A 17794-nucleotide genomic window follows, 5' to 3' on the forward strand; every position below is an offset into this window, starting at 1 on the left:
TTGGGAGACGACCTGGGACTCATACTCCCAGTATTTTATTTCTAAAATTTGTGACAACCCTTTTTAAATTGGTGAGGCAGATCTTAGCTGGTTAAGAGCTATACATGCAACGCTGTCTCTTAATTGAAATCTCTAAATTGGTTAACTTCTGCCACGCATCAATTTTTGGCGCCGTTGCCGGGGAGTTGCAATAGTGTGCTAAATTATTAATTAGTGTATATATTTTATTTTTATTTACATATTTTATTTTTATTTCTGTTACCATGAGTTACATGTCTTTCTCATTGAATGACGCGTTCATTGCCTGATCCGAGTTTAGTCCCATTTGATCCTGAAACTGAAAGAACTTTTTCACATATTAGACGAACTCGACGTCGGTTAGCCTCTGAGGGTGGTGAATTTGTTATTATCAATTCACCAGTCTTATCTGAGGGTGAATCTGAGCCGCCATCTGAGAGCGAGACAAGCTCATTTACTACTGATCCAGTTGATTTACGTGCAAGAAACATGGCAGCACCTAGGAGGATTACTCTCCAGGAGGCAGGAGCCCCAGATTTTACACTGCAGCCGTATCAAGTGCATCACCCAACTGCACCTACAGATTTTGAACTAAAAACTGCACTGATCAACTTGATGTCCAAGTTTCATGGCTTACCTGCTCAAGAGCCTATCAAGCACCTTAGGGATTTCTAGACAGCCTGTTCTACTGTTAGGCGTCATGGTGCAGATGAAACTTCTATTCTGTTAACCGCTTTCCCATTTTCTCTTGAGGGAAAAGCGAGGGAGTGGTACTACTCCCAACCTGAAGCAACTGTTATCAACTGGAATACACTCAGAAGAGAATTTTTGGAAAAATACTTCCCAGCTGAAGTCACAGATAGACTGAGAAAAGAGATCTCCTGCATTGTTCAAGGTGAATCAGAGACTCTCTTTGAATATTGGGAGCGCTTCAACAATCTCCTGGATGCATGTCCCCATCACATGATTGGTAAACTAGTATTGATCAGCTACTTCACCCAAGGCATGAACCCCCAGGATAAAACTACACTGGAAGGTGCCAGTAATGGTTCTCTGAAAAAGTACAAAACCGCAGATGAAGCATCGCAACTGATCAGCGACTTAGCTGAGTCCACTAGAAATCACAGACAGAGGCGCAACCCCAAAGCTGTTGTAGAGATTTCCACTAGCAAAGAGACTACTGCTCTCTCCCAAAGTATATGTGAAATGACCAACCTACTGAAGCAGATGCAGTTGAATCAACAACAAGCGCAACAACCTCAACCTTCACCACAACAAAGCCAATAGTTAGTTCCACAAAGAGTATGAGGGATCTATGCTGATTATAGTCATTATACTGATGAATGCCCACAGCTCCAGGAAGACAACACTATGGCAGCCACTCACAACTTCCATGACCGCCCAAATCAAGGATACAATCAACAAGGTGGCAACAATAGCCATGGATGGCAGGACAATTCCAACCAAGGTTGGAGAGATAACTCTAACCATGGCTGGAGGGATAACTTTAACAGAGGAGGCAGAGACAATAATGGAAACTAGAGGTGGAATAATAATAACAACAACAGACAGCAGAATCAGAACCAACCTTACAGAGCACCTTACCTAAGACAATCACAAGGACCCCAGCAAACCTAACAACAAGTTTCTCAGAATGCTTATTCTAATTCCTCATCAAATGATGAGATGCTCCGTTCTCTTGCACAAGGACAACAAGACATGCATGCTCAACTGAATTCTAGTCTGAATGGCTTAACCGCCACTTTACAAGCTCTCGTTTTCTGGATGGATTCCTCACTTAATTCCACACATGAACCTTCAAGCTCTAATGGAATTCCTTCTCAACCACTGCCTAATCCCAAGGGTGGCATCAATTTCATCACTCTAAGGTCTGGAACCACACTGCAGGAGAGGAACCATGAGGAGCCAAACCCACCAGAAAACGTGCCAACAGAGGATGTGGTGGAAGTGGAAGAAGCTGAAGAAGAAGAGGACGTACAAGAAATAGTTGAAGAAGAAGAAGCTCAACCACAGAATGAAGCACCAAGGGATGCTGAAGCTACAAATCGCGCCCCTCCTATTCCATTTCCACAACTTGCAAGGAAACCCAGAAAACAGATGGAACTTGACCCCAAAATGGTAGAAATATTCAAAGAGGTCGAGGTAACTGTTCCCCTTTTTGATATTATTCAACAGGTACCTAAATACGTAAAGTTTCTAAAAGATTTGTGCATACATAAAGATAAAATTAAGGAATTAGAAACTATTCCTTTAGGTAGTTCTATATCTGCTTTAATGGGAAATATACCTGAAAAATGTAGTGATCCAGATACATGTATGGTTAGTTGTACCATTAGAGGTGTGATATTTTCTGACTGTATGTGTGATTGAGGAGCATGTGTTAGTATAATGCCTTTGTCCATATATGATACTCTAAGGCTCTCTCCCTTAAAAAGGTCAGCAGCTCGTTTTGTGTTAGCAGATAAAAGTATTATTACAGTAGTTAGAATTGCTGAAGATGTACTAGTGAGCATTAAGGGGCTCACGTTTCTCATTGATTTCTACATCTTGGAAATGCCCTCTAATGACTCAGGAAGACCATCATCAATCCTGCTTGGAAGACCATTCCTGAAGACTTCAAAGTTCAAGCTGGATGCATTCTGGTGCACGAAATTGTGATCTCAGGCAACGGCGCCAGAAACTCTATACGCACGTCTTAATAAATCGTTTTTCATTCACAACTTCGATACAACTAACCAGCAAGTGCACTAGGTCGTCCAAGTAATAAACCTTACGTGAGTAAGGGTCGATCCCACGGAGATTGTCGGCTTGAAGCAAGCTATGGTCACCTTGTAAATCTCAGTCAGGCGGATATCAAATAGTTATGGAGTTTTCGAACATAAATAATAAATAGATAGAAAATAAGGATAGAAACACTTATGTATATCATTGGTGAGAATTTCAGATAAGTGTATAGAGATGCTTTCGTTCCTCTGAACCTCTGCTTTCCTGCTGTCTTCATCCAATCAGTCTTACTCCTTTCCATGGCTGGCTTTATGTAAGGACATCACCGTTGTCAATGGCTACTTTTTATCTTCTCTGGAAAATGGTCCGATGCGCTGTCACTGCATGGCTAATCGTCTGGAGGCATCACCCTTGTCAATGGCTGCATCCCATCCTCTTGTGAAAATGGTCCAAATGCTCTGTCACAGCACGGCTAATCATCTGAGGTTCTCGATCATACTGGAATAGGATTCACCCTCCTTTTGCGTCTGTCACTACGCCCAGAACTCGTGAGTTTGAAGTTCATCACAGTCATTCAATCCCAGAGTCCTACTCGGAATACCACAGACAAGGTTTAGACTTTCTGGACTCTCATGAATGCCGCCATCAATCTAAGGTGGAACGGAAGTGGTTGTCAGGGACGCGTTTGTAGTGGAATGAAGATGATTGTCACGTTCATCACATTCAGGTTGAAGTGCGAATGAATATCTTAGAAGAGGAATAAGTTGAATTGAATAGAAAAACAGTAGTACTTTGCATTAATCTTTGAGGAATAGCAGAGCTTCATACCTTAATCTATGGAGTGCAGAAACTCTATCGTTGAAAATACATAAGTGAAAGGTTCAGGCATGGCCGAATGGCCAGCCCCCATGATCTAAGAACAAAATGTCCCAGGATGTCTAATACAATAGTAAATAGTCCTATTTATACTAAACTAGTTACTAGGGTTTACAGAAGTAAGTAATTGATGCATAAATCCACTTCCGGGGCCCACTTGGTGTGTGCTTGGGCTGAGCTTGAATGTTACACGTGAAGAGGTCAATCTTGGAGTTGAACGCCAGTTTGTAACGTATTTCTGGCGTTCAACTCTGGCTTGTGACGTGTTTCTGGCGTTTAACTCCAGACAGCAGCGTAGAACTGGCGTTCAACGCCCTTTTACGTCATCTAAACTCGGCCAAAGTATGTACTATTATATATTGATGGAAAGCCCTGGATGTCTACTTTCCAACGCAATTAGAAGCGCGCCATTTTGAGTTCTGTAACTCCAGAAAATCCACTTTGAGTGCAAGGAGGTTAGAATCCAACAGCATCAGCAGTCCTTCTTCAACCTCTGAATCTGATTTTTGCTCAAGTCCCTCAATTTCAGCCAGAAAATACCTGAAATCACAGAAGAACATACAAACTCATAGTAAAGTCCAGAAATGTGAATTTAACATAAAAAATAATGAAAACATCCCTAAAAGTATACAGATTCTACTAAAAACATACTAAAAATAGTGCCAAAAAGCGTATAAATTATCCGCTCATCACAACACCAAACTTAAATTGTTGCTTGTCCCCAAGCAACTGAAAATCAAATAGGATAAAAAGAAGAGAATATACTATAAATTCCAAACTATCAATGAAACATAGCTCCAATTAAATGAGCGGGACTTGTAGCTTTTTGCCTCTTGAATAGTTTTGGCATCTCACTTTATCCATTGAAGTTCAGAATGATTGGCATCTATAGGAACTCAGAGTTCAGATAGTGTTATTGATTCTCCTAGTTCAGTATGATGATTCTTGAACACAGCTATTTTATGAGTCTTGGCCGTGGCCCTAAGCACTTTGTTTTCCAGTATTACCACCGGATACATAAATGCCACAGACACATAATTGGGTGAACCTTTTCAGATTGTGACTCAGCTTTGCTAAAGTCCCCAATTAGAGGTGTCCAGGGTTCTTAAGCACACTCTTCTTTTGCTTTGGACTTTGACTTTAACCGCTCAGTCTCAAGTTTTCACTTGACACCTTCACGCCACAAGCACATGGTTAGGGACAGCTTGGTTTAGCCGCTTAGGCCAAGATTTTATTCCTTTAGGCCCTCCTATCCACTGCTGCTCAAAGCCTTGGGATCCTTTTTATTTACCCTTGCCTTTTGGTTTTAAGGGTTATTTGCTCTTTGCTCTTGCCTCTTGGTTTTAAGAGCTTTTGGCTTTTACTGCTTGCTTTTTCTTTTTTTTTTCGCCTATATTTTTTTTTTTCTGCAAGCTTTGTTCCTTGCTGCTTTTTCTTGCTTCAAGAATCATTTTTATGATTTTTCATATTATCAAATAACATGTCTCCTTATCATCATTCTTTCAAGAGCCAACATATTTAACATTCTTAAACAACAACTTCAAAAGATATATGCACTGTTCAAGCATTCATTCAGAAAATAAGAAGCATTGTCACCACATCAATTTAATTAAACTAAGTTCAAGGATAAATTCGAAACTCATGTATTTCTTGTTCTTTTGAATTAAAACATTTTTCATTTAAGAGAGGTGATGGATTCATAGGACATTCATAACTTTAAGACAAAGTTACTAAATACTAATGATCATGTAATGAAGACACAAACATGGATAAGCACTTAACATAGAGAAAACGAAAAACAGAGAATGTAAGAACAAGGAATGAGTCCACCTTAGTGATGGTGGCGTTTCCTTCTTGAGGAACCAATGATGTCCTTGAGCTCTTCTATGTCTCTTCCTTGTCTTTGTTGCTCCTCCCTCATTACTTTTTGATCTTCTCTTATTTCATGAAGGATGATGGAGTGCTCTTGATGTTCCACCCTTCATTGTCCCATGTTGGAACTTAATTCTCCTAGGGAGGTATTGATTTGCTCTCAATAGTTTTGTGGAGGAAAATACATTTGAGGCATCTCCGGGATCTCATGGTGATGAGCTTCATGCGTCTCTTGAGATCCATGAATGGGCTCTCTTGCTTGCTCCATCCTTTTCTTAGTGATGGGCTTCTCTTCCTCAATGGGAATGTCTCCTTCTATGAAAGCTCCAGCTGAGTAACATAGATGGCAAATAAGATGAGGAAAAGCTAGCCTTGCCCCAGGAGAGGGCTTTTCGGCTATTTTGTAGAACTCAAGGGAGATGACTTCATGAACTTCTACTTCCTCTCCAATCATGATGCTATGAATCATGATGGCTCAATCCACAGTAACTTCAGATCGGTTGCTAGTGGGGATGATGGAGCGTTGGATGAACTCCAACCATCCTCTAGCCACAGGCTTGAGGTCCAGTCTTCTTAGTTGAACCGGCTTGCCTTTGGAGTCAATCTTCCATTGAGCTCATTCCACACATATGTCCATGAGGACTTGGTCCAACCTTTGATTAAAGTTGACCCTTCTAGTGTAGGGGCGTGCATCTCCTTGCATCATAGGCAAGTTAAACGCCAACCTCACATTTTCCGGACTAAAATCTAAGTATTTTCCCCGTACCATTGTAATATAATTCTTTGGGTTTGGGTTCTTACTTTGATCATGGTTCCTAGTGATCCATGCATTGGCATAGAACTCTTGAACCATTAGGATGCCGACTTGTTGGATGGGGTTTGTTAGAACTTCCCAACCTCTTCTTTGGATTTCATGTCGGATCTCCGGATACTCATTCTTCTTGAGCTTGAAAGGGACCTCGGGGATCACCTTCTTCTTGACCACAACATCATAGAAGTGGTCTTGATGAGCTTTGGAGATGAATCTTTCCATCTCCCATGACTCGGAGGTGGAAGCTTTTGTCTTCCCTTTCCCTTTTCTAGAGGATTCTCCGGTCTTGGGTGCCATCAATGGTAATGGAAAAACAAAAAGCTTATGCTTTTACCACACCAAACTTAGAATATTGCTCGCCCTCGAGCAAGAGAAGAAAGAATAGATGAAGAAGAAGAAGAAAATATGGAGGAGAGGGGGGAGAGGTGTATACGGCCAAGAAGGGGAAGAGAGGGTTGTGTTGTGTGAAAATGAAGAAGAATGGAGGGCTATATATAGGGAAAGGAGGGGGGTTAATTTCGGCCATATAGGGTGGGTTTGGGTGGGAAAATGATTTTGAATTTTGAAGGTAGGTGGAGTTTATGAGGTAGGTTTATGGGGAAGAGTGAATGGATGTGAGTGGTGAAGTGGTGATAGGGAAGAGAGATTGAGGTGATTGGTGAAGAGTTTTGGAGAAGAGTGTTTATGGGATTTTGTGAAAGAGGGGTGAGAAGAAGTGAGTGGAGGTAGGTGGGGATCTTGTGGGGTCCACAGATCCTGAGGTGATCCTGTGGGGTCCACAGATCCTGAGGTGTTCAAGGATTTACAACCTTGCACCAAATTAGGCATGCAAAATGCCCTTGCACACAACTCTGGGCGTTTAGCGCCAGATTGCTGCTTGTTCTGTGCGTTGAACGCCCATTTGTTGCCCATTTCTGGTGTTGAATGCCAGAACCATGCTTGTTTTGGGCGTTCAGCACCAGCTCTTCTCCAGGATGCAATTCTGGCGTTCAAACGCCCAGATGCTGCCCATTTTGGGCGTTCAGCGCCAGAACCATGCTCTGTTCTGGCGTTGAACGCCAGCCAGATGCTTCTTACTGGCGTTTAAACGCTAGTAAGGTCTTCCTCCAGGGTGTGATTTTTCTTCTGCTGTTTTTGATTCCATTTTCAATTTTTATATTTATTTTGTGACTCCACATGATCATAAACCTAATAAAACATGAAAGAACAAGAAAAATAAAATTAGATAAATAAAAATTGGGTTGCCTCCCAACAAGCGCTTCTTTAATGTCAATAGCTTGACAGTGGGCTCTCATGGAGCCTCACAGATGTTCAGAGCTTTGTTGAGACTTCCCAACACCAAACTTAGAGTTTGGTTGTGGCCTCCCAACACCAAACTTAGAGTTTGACTGTGGGGGCTCTGATTGACTCTGTTTTGAGAGAAGCTTACTATGCCTCTTTTCCATGTTTACAGAAGGGTAACCTTGAGTTGTAAACACAAGGGAGTCCTCATTCAATTGAAGGACTAATTCACCTCTGTCAACATCAATCACAGCTCTTGCTGTGGCTAGAAAAGGTCTTCCAAGGATGATGGATTCATCCTCATCCTTCCCAGTATCAAGGATTATGAAATCAGCAGGAATGTAAAGGCCTTCAACCTTTACTAACACGTCCTCAACTTGTTCATAAGCCAGTTTTCTTGAATTGTCTGCCATCTCTAATGAGATTTTAGCAGCTTGCACCCCAAAGATTCCCAGTTTCTCTATTACAGAGAGGGGCATGAGGTTTATCCCTGACCCAAGGTCACATAGAGCCTTCTCAAAGGTCATGGTGCCTATGGTACAAGGTATTAATAACTTTCCAGGATCCTGTTTCTTCTGAGGCAATGTCAGTTGATCCAGATCACTTAGTTCATTGGTGAACAAGGGAGGTTCATCCTCCCAAGTCTCAATACCAAATAACTTGGCATTCAGATTCATGATTGCACCAAGAAACTTGGCAGCTTGCTCTTCAGTAACATCCTCATTCTCTTCAGAAGAGGAATACTCATCAGAGCTAATGAATGGCATAAGGAGGTTCAATGGAATCTCTATGGTCTCTAGATGAGTCTCAGATTCCTTTGGTTCCTCAAAGGGAAACTCCTTATTGTTCACTGGACGTCCCAGGAGGTCTTCCTCACTGGGATTTACGTCCTCCTCTTCCTCCCCAGGTTCGGCCGTGTTGACTATGTCAATGGCCTTGCACTCTCCTTTTGGATTTTCTTCTGTATTGCTTGGGAGAGTACTAGGAGGGATTTCAGTGATCCTTTTACTCAGCTGGCCAACTTGTGCCTCCAAATTTCTAATGGAGGACCTTGTTTCATTCATGAAACTTACAGTGGCCTTAGATAGATCAGAGACTAAGTTTGCTAAATTAGATGTATTTTGTTCAGAGTTCTCTGTCTGTTGCTGAGTGGATGATGGAAAAGGTTTACTATTGTTAAACCTATTTCTTCCACCATTATTAAAGCCTTGTTGGGGCCTTTGTTGATCCTTCCATGAGAGATTTGGGTGATTTCTCCATGAGGGGTTATAGGTGTTTCCATAAGGTTCACCCATATAATTTACCTCTGCTATTGCAGGGTTCTCAGGATCATAGGCCTCTTCTTCAGAAGGCGCCTCTTGAGTACTGTTGGATGCAGCTTGCATTCCATTCAGACTCTGAAAAATCATATTGACTTGCTGAGTCAATATTTTATTCTGAGCCAATATGGCATTCAGAGTATCAATTTCAAGAACTCCCTTCTTCATAGGCGTCCCATTACTCACAGGATTCCTCTCAAAAGTGTACATGAACTGGTTATTAGCAACCATGTCAATGAGTTCTTGAGCTTCTGCAGGCATTTTCTTTAAGTGAATGGATCCACCTGCAGAAGTATCCAATGACATTTTAGCCAATTCAGATAGACCATCATAGAATATATCCAGGATGGTCCATTCTGAAAGCATGTTAGAATGACACTTTTTGGTCAGTCCTTTGTATCTCTCCCAAGCTTCATAGAGGGATTCACCTTCTTTCTGTCTGAAGGTCCGAACATCCACTCTAAGCTTACTCATCTTTTGAGGAGGAAAGAACTTGGCTAAGAAAGCCTTGACCAGCTTATCCCAAGAGTTCAGGCTATCTTTGGGTTGAGAGTCCAACCACACTCTAGCTCTGTCTCTTACAGCAAAAGGGAAAAGCATGAGCCTGTAGACTTCAGGATCTACTCCATTAGTCTTAACAGTATCACATATCTGCAAGAATTCAGTTAAGAACTGAAAAGGATCTTCAGATGGAAGTCCATGAAACTTGCAGTTCTGCTGCATCAAAGAAACTAATTGAGGTTTCAGCTCAAAATTGTTTGCTCCAATGGCAGGAATGGAGATGCTTCTTCCATGTAAATTGTAATTAGGTGCAGTAAAGTCACCAAGCATCCTCCTTGTATTATTATTATTTTCGGCTGCCATCTCCTCTTCTTGTTCGAAAATTTCTAAAAGGTGCTTGCTGGATTGTTGTAATTTAGCTTCTCTTAGTTTCCTCTTCAGAGTCCTTTCAGGTTCTGGATCTGCTTCAACAAGAATATTCTTGTCCTTGCTCCTGCTCATATGAAAAAGAGGGACAGAAAAATAATAATAATAGGGATCCTTTTTGCCCAAGTATAGAGGTTCCCTTATGTGAGTAGAAGAAAAGAAGAAGAGAAAATTTGAACTCAGAGAGAGAGAGGGTTCGGATTTTTTTTGGGGAGTGAGGGAGAGATGTTAGTAGATGAATAAATAAAATAGAAGGAGATGAGAGAGAAGGAGAATTTTCGAAAATTATTTTTGAAAAAGAGTTAGTGATTTTCGAAAATAGTTTTTGAAAAAGGTTAGTAATTTTTTTTTCGAAAATTAAAATAAAAAATTAAAATAATTAATTAATTAAAAAGAAATTTTGAAAAAGAGGGAAGATATTTTCGAAAATTAGAGAGAGAGAGAGTTAGTTAGGTAGTTTTGAAAAAGATAAGAAACAAACAAAAAGTTAGTTAGTTAGTTGAAACAAATTTGAAAATCAATTTTTAAAAGATAAGAAGATAAGAAGTTAGAAAGGATATTTTAAAATCAAATTTTGAAAAAGATAAGATAAAAAGATATTTTTAAAAAGATATGATTGAAATTAGTTTTGAAAAATATTTGATTTTTAAAATCACAATTAATGACTTGATTCACAAGAAATCACAAGATATGATTCTAGAACTCAAAGTTTGAATCTTTCTTAACAAGTAAGTAACAAACTTAAAATTTTTGAATCAAAACATTAATTGATGATGTTATTTTCGAAAATTAGGAGATAAAGATAAGAAAAAGATTTTTGAAAAATATTTTTAAAATTTTAATTTTTGAATTTAAATGAGAAAAATGAAAAAGATTTGATTTTTGAAAAAGATTTTGAAAAAGATAAGATTTTTAAATTAAATTTAAAATTTGATTTGACTCATAAGAAACAATTGGATTTTAAAATTTTTTGAAAAAGTCAAATCTAATTTTCAAATTTATGAGAAGAAAAAGGGGAAGATATTTTTTTGATTTTTGAAATTTTTTATGATGAGAGAGAAAAACATGAAAAAGACTCAATGCATGAAAATTTTGGATCAAAACAATGAATGCATGCAAGAATGCTATGAATGTCAAGATGAACACCAAGAACACTTTGAATGTCAAGATGAACATCAAGAACTTATTTTTTTGAAAATTTTTAATGCAAAGAAAACATGGAAGATACCAAACTTAAAAATTTTTCATGTATAGACACTATGAATGCAAGAATGCATATGAAAAACAAGAAAAGACACAAAACATGAAAACATCAAGATCAAACAAGAAGACTTACCAAGAACAACTTGAAGATCATGAAGAACACTATGAATGCATGAATTTTTTGAAAAATGCAAGATGAATATGCAATTGACACCAAACTTTCAACTTGACTCAAGACTCAAACAAGAAACATGAAATATTTTTGATTTTTATGATTTTATGATTTTGTTTGTATTTTCTTTTAATTTTTTTGAAAATCATTTTGAAAAAGAAAAATAAGGATTCCAAAATTTTTAATATGAATTCCAGGAATCTTATGCTCTTTAGTCTAAAGCTCCAATCAAAGGGTCAGGCATGGCTTAATAGCCAGCCAAGCTTTAGTATGTAACTCAGACATGACACGCCTGACATTCCCTATCTAGAAGAATTAGATATGGCTTTACAGCCAGCCAGGCTTCAACATGCTTCATGAAACACTAGAATTCATTCTTAAAAGTTCTGAAGAAAAATATATTTTTTAAAACATTTTTATTTTAAATATTTTTTTTTTCGAAAACAAAGGAGAAATTTTTGAAAGATTTTTGAATTTTTTTTTTTGAAAATAAAACAAAAAGAAAATTACCTAATCTGAGCAACAAGATGAACCGTCAGTTGTTCAAACTCGAACAATCCCCGGCAACGGCGCCAAAAACTTGGTGCATGAAATTGTGATCTCAGGCAACGGCGCCAGAAACTCTGTACGCATGTCTTAATAAATCGTTTTTCATTCACAGCTTCGATACAACTAACCAGCAAGTGCACTGGGTCGTCCAAGTAATAAACCTTACGTGAGTAAGGGTCGATCCCACGGAGATTGTCGGCTTGAAGCAAGCTATGGTCACCTTGTAAATCTCAGTCAGGCGGATATCAAATAGTTATGGAGTTTTCGAACATAAATAATAAATAGATAGAAAATAAGGATAGAAACACTTATGTATATCATTGGTGAGAATTTCAGATAAGTGTATAGAGATGCTTTCGTTCCTCTGAAGCTCTGCTTTCCTGCTGTCTTCATCCAATCAGTCTTACTCCTTTCCATGGCTGGCTTTATGTAAGGACATCACCGTTGTCAATGGCTACTTTTTATCCTCTCTGGAAAATGGTCCGATGCGCTGTCACTGCATGGTTAATCGTCTGGAGGCATCACCCTTGTCAATGGCTGCATCCCATCCTCTTGTGAAAATGGTCCAAATGCTCTGTCACAGCACGGCTAATCATCTGAGGTTCTCGATCATACTGGAATAGGATTCACCCTCCTTTTGCGTCTGTCACTACGCCCAGCACTCGCGAGTTTGAAGTTCGTCACAGTCATTCAATCCCAGAGTCCTACTCGGAATACCACAGACAAGGTTTAGACTTTCCGGACTCTCATGAATGCTGCCATCAATCTAGCTTATACCACGAAGATTCTGATTAAGAGATCTAAGAGATACTCATTCAATCTAAGGTGGAACGGAAGTGGTTGTTAGGCACGCGTTCGTGGTGGAATGATGATGATTGTCACGTTCATCACATTCAGGTTGAAGTGCGAATGAATATCTTAGAAGAGGAATAAGTTGAATTGAATAGAAAAACAGTAGTACTTTGCATTAATCTTTGAGGAACAGTAGAGCTTCACACCTTAATCTATGGAGTGCAGAAACTCTACCGTTAAAAATACATAAGTGAAAGGTTCAGGCATGTCCGAATGGCCAGCCCCCGTGATCTAAGAACGAAATGTCCCAGGATGTCTAATACAATAGTAAACAGTCCTATTTATACTAAACTAGTTACTAGGGTTTACAGAAGTAAGTAATTGATGCATAAATCCACTTCCGGGGCCCACTTGGTGTGTGCTTGGGCTGAGCTTGAATGTTACACGTGAAGAGATCAATCTTGGAGTTGAACGCCAGTTTGTAACGTATTTCTGGCGTTCAACTCTGGCTTGTGACGTGTTTCTGGCGTTTAACTCCAGACAGCAGCGTAGAACTGGCGTTCAACGCCCTTTTATGTCGTCTAAACTCGGTCAAAGTATGGACTATTATACATTGCTGGAAAATCCACTTTGAGTGCAGGGAGGTCAGAATCCAACAGCATCAGTAGTCCTTCTTCAACCTCTGAATCTGATTTTTGCTCAAGTCCCTCAATTTCAGCCAGAAAATACCTAAAATCACAGAAGAACACACAAACTCATAGTAAAGTCTAGAAATGTGAATTTAACATAAAAACTAATGAAAACATCCCTAAAAGTAACCAGATTCTACTAAAAACATACTAAAAACAGTGCCAAAATTCGTATAAATTATCCGCTCATCACATTCTCAGGAACTTACTCTTTTGAGATAGATGGCAGAACAGTGAGTTTCAGTTTAAATGAAGCTATGAAGCATCCTCCGGAAGATCATTCTGTCTTTCAATGTGACATTATTGATGAAATTGTAGCTGAAGTTCACCAGGAAGAATTAGAAGAAAAGTACATGGAGCAAGGTCCAAGTGTGGGGACACTTTCTGAAAATAATGAGAAAACTTTACCATTATCACCAGCCCCGGATGATCCAGAGCCTAGCTATGAGCAGAAATTAGAGTTAAAACCCCTTCCTCCACACCTCAAGTATGCTTACCTTGAGGACAAGCAGAAGTTCCCAGTCATCATTGCAAGGGAACTCACTTCTCAATAGGAAGAACAACTACTCAGTGTGCTGAGAAAACATAAGAAAGCAATTGGATGGAGCTTGGCGGATATAGTAGGCATTAGCCCCCAAATTTGTGAACACAGAATATTCCTAGAAGAAGGAGCAAAGCCTGTCCGTCAGCCTCAAAGAAGATTGAATCCCACCATCTTAGAAGTTGTCAAGAAGGAAGTGACCAGGCTACTTGAGGCAGATATTATTTACCCTATCTCAGATAGTGAATGTGTCAATCCAGTACAAGTGGTGCCCAAGAAGTCTGGAGTCACAACAATAAAGAATGAGCATGGAGAGCTTCTGACAACTAGAGTGCAGAATTCATGGAGAGTTTGCATTGACTATAGGCGTCTCAACCAAGCCACTCGCAAGGATCATTACCCCTTGCCATTCATTGATCAAATGCTTGATCGCCTGTCAGGTAAATCTGATTATTATTTTTTAGATGGTTATACAGGCTACTTTCAAATTCATATAGCTCCTAAAGATCAAGAAAAGACTATTTTTACATGTCCTTTTGGGACTTATGCTTATAAGAGAATGCCCTTTGGCTTATGCAATGCACCTGCTACTTTCCAAAGATGCATGATATGTCTTTTCTCTGATCTTATTGAGAACTGTATGGAAGTTTTTATGGATGATTTTAGCATATATGGTGATTCATTTAGCCTTTGCTTGGATAGTTTATCTAGAGTGTTAGACAGATGTGTTAATACAAACCTTGTATTAAATTTTGAAAAATGTCACTTTATGGTCACACAAGGAATTGTACTAGGACATGCTGTATCTAATACTGGTATTTCTGTAGATCCAGTAAAGGTGGATGTTATTTCTAGTTTACCTTACCCCTCCTCCATGAGGGAAGTCCGTTCGTTCCTTGGCCACGCAGGTTTTTACAGGAGATTCATTAAGGACTTTAGTAAGGTAGCATTACCTTTATCCAGATTGCTGCAAAAAGAAATTGAGTTCGAGTTTAGTGAAAGCTGTATGCAAGCGTTTGATAAGCTGAAGACAGCCCTAACTCAAGCTCCAATTATGAGAGGACCAGACTGGAGCCAGCCATTTGAAATTATGTGTGATGCTTCCAACCATGCAGTAGGAGCGGCGCTGGCTCAGCACGAAGGTAAGGACCCTTTTGTAATTGCTTATGCATCTAAGACTTTAGATGCTGCTCAGTCTAATTACACTACTACTGAAAAAGAGCTTTTTGCTATTGTTTTTGCTCTGGATAAATTCCGAGCCTATTTACTTGGTACTAAGTTAGTAGTGTACTCAGACCATACAGCTCTAAAATATTTATTAGCTAAAAAGGAGTCCAAACCAAGGCTAATACATTGGATACTGCTGTTACAAGAATTTGATTTATAAATTAAGGACAGGAGTGGTAACCAGAATTTAGTGGCAGACCACCTGAGTCGCCTTGAGCACATTAAGGGTGACTCCACTCCTATAAATGATAATTTCCCATTTGATAACTTGCAAGCAGTATTTGAAGTAGTTCCTTGGTATGCACCTGTAGCTAATTATCTAGTTAGCCACACTTTTCCTCCATATTTTACTAAGCACCAGAGAGACAAGCTGAAAAGCGAGTCCAAATATTATATATGGGATGATCCATATTTATGAGGTGTGGCGCTGACCAGGTAATTAGACGTTGTGTGCCTCAATTAGAATTCAGTCTATTTTAGAGGCTTGCCACTCATCTGAGAGTGGAGGACATTTTGGCCCTCAAAGAACAGCTAGAAAAATTCTAGATTGTGGATTCTGGTGGCCTACTCTTTTTAAAGATGCTGCCGAATTTTGTAAATCTTGTTCCCCATGCCAAAGGTTTGGTAATATATCCAAGAGGGATGATATGCCTCAACAGCTTATGCTTTTCTGTGAAATTTTTTATGTTTAGGGCATTGACTTCATGGGTCCATTTCCAAATTCTAATGGTTATTTTTATATACTGTTAGGCGTAGATTATGTTTCTAAGTGGGTGGAAGCAATTCCTACCCATACTGATGATGCTAACACTGTTGTTTCCTTTGTTAGAAACCATATTATCTGTCGCTTTGGATCACCACGAGCGATCGTGAGCGATCAAGGCACCCATTTTTGTAACAGGAGACTAACAGGATTACTGAAAAAGCATGGGATAATTCACAAAGTAGTAACAGCTTATCATCCCCAGACCAATGGGCTAGCAGAAGTCTCTAACAGAGAGGTTAAACGTATTCTGGAAAAGATAGTAAAACCTCATAGGAAGGACTGGAGTGCCAGGCTACAAGATGCACTCTGAGCGTATAGAACAGCGTACAAGACACCCATTGGGATGAGCCCCTTCCGCTTGGTATATGGAAAGGCTTGCCACCTCCCCGTGGAGGTGGAACACAAGGCTTTATGGGCTGTGAAGGAGTGTAACATGAATCTTGCGAAAGCTGGTGCTGAAAGAAAGCTGCAGCTAGCAGAACTAGAGACCCTCCGCCTAGAAGCATATGATAACTCCAGGCGTTACAAGGAGAAAATGAAGGCTGTCCATGACAAGCACATTAAAAGAAAAGAATTCAGACCAGGGGAGTTAGTTCTACTATATAACTCCAGACTGAGGCTCATGCTAGGTAAATTGAGATCAAGATGGGAAGGTCCATACAGAGTAGAGAAGGTAGAGCCATACGGAGTTTTCCACCTGCGTCATCCTATTAACTCCGAATTTTTTAAGGTTAATGGACATCGCCTAAAGCTTTACCATGGTGAGAAGATGAAGAATCAAAAGGAAATATAGATCTTCCTCTTGGAAGATCCACCAAGAGAAGCAGAATGAGCATAAAGAGCGTCCAACTTAAGGACGTAAAAGCAAAGTGCTAGGTGGGAGACAACCCACCACGGTATGATCGTTCCATTTCAGTCTTAGTTTTATTTTTACTTTATTTTTATGATGTTAATGACTCTTCTCATCATCCCTGCATTTAGCTGCATACAGTTTGCATGTGCATTTTGCATATTAGTTTTATAAAAAAAAAACATGCACGCGACGCGGTAGCGTCGCTGACGCGCCCGCGTCACCAGTGCGTTATGAAGAAAAGAAAGCTGACCAGAGAGTCACGCAAAAGTGTGGCTGGAGGCGTGCCTTAGACACACAAACATACCCACGCGTCCGCATCACCCACGCGGCCGCGTCATTTGCAACATAAGCCTCCCACGCGTTCGCGTCACTCACGCGAACGCGTGACCCTAAAAATTCGACGTAAATAGGTGTATGGCAGCATGTTGCGATGGAGCTGGGCTGGACTGATGCTAGAAGCACCAGCTACATCACGTGACCGCGTGCCCCATGCGGCCGCGTCATTTTCAAAACATCACCATTCACGCGATCGCGTCAACCACGCGATCGCGTCACCTTAAAAATTTGGCTATATGCAAACGAAACAAAAAGTCGCGTGAACGCACGGCTGCTCTCGCGCCATTCGCACAATTCAAGTCACGCGACCGCGTGACCCACGCGTCTGCGTCGCATGCAGCGCACAGAATATTCAGATTAGCCAAACTATCTTATCTTTTCTTCCCAAATCCTAATTTTTCTTTTCCTTTGTTATTTCTTTCTTCCCCCTTCTTCTTTCTCTACTCCTTCTCACTTTTTAGTTTCTCCTTCCTTATTTTTCACACCCATCATCAAGGTTCTTTTTTTTCTTTCTTTACCTTTTACTTTCCCTTATCAATTTTATTTATGTTTTGAATTTTTCTTTTCACCTTCCTTATCTATATTTTCCCTTATTTTTCTTTCTTTTTATCCCTTTTTATTGGTGTTGAAAATTTATTCCAGTCTTTATTTTCCATATTTTGCTTTTGGATTATCATGGATTTGTTTGACGATTATATATTACTTTTCATAAGGGTTGCTTGCATGTTCAAATTTCCTACTTTCAATAACATTTTCATCACGCATGCCAAGTGTTTGTAAAAAAGCCCGTATGGCATTGCACATTATTTTAATTTAT

At 39.8% G+C, this 17794-nt stretch overlaps 2 non-coding genes across 2 annotated transcripts; one reads left to right on the forward strand and one right to left on the reverse strand.

Annotated features, from left to right (window-relative positions):
* Positions 1 to 879: 879 nt before the first annotated feature.
* LOC148544654 (small nucleolar RNA R71) lies at positions 880 to 987 on the reverse strand. Its single transcript, XR_015901698.1, has one exon. It is a non-coding gene; the product is annotated as a small nucleolar RNA R71 (small nucleolar RNA).
* An 8299-nt stretch (positions 988 to 9286) lies between these two features.
* On the forward strand, positions 9287 to 9390 carry LOC148544655 (small nucleolar RNA R71). Its single transcript, XR_015900384.1, has one exon. It is a non-coding gene; the product is annotated as a small nucleolar RNA R71 (small nucleolar RNA).
* Positions 9391 to 17794: the final 8404 nt, after the last annotated feature.

The sequence above is a fragment of the Arachis ipaensis genome, chromosome B9 (genome assembly GCF_059453495.1).
Source record: "Arachis ipaensis isolate K30076 ecotype BB chromosome B9, ASM5945349v1, whole genome shotgun sequence".
Taxonomy (NCBI): domain Eukaryota; kingdom Viridiplantae; phylum Streptophyta; class Magnoliopsida; order Fabales; family Fabaceae; genus Arachis; species Arachis ipaensis.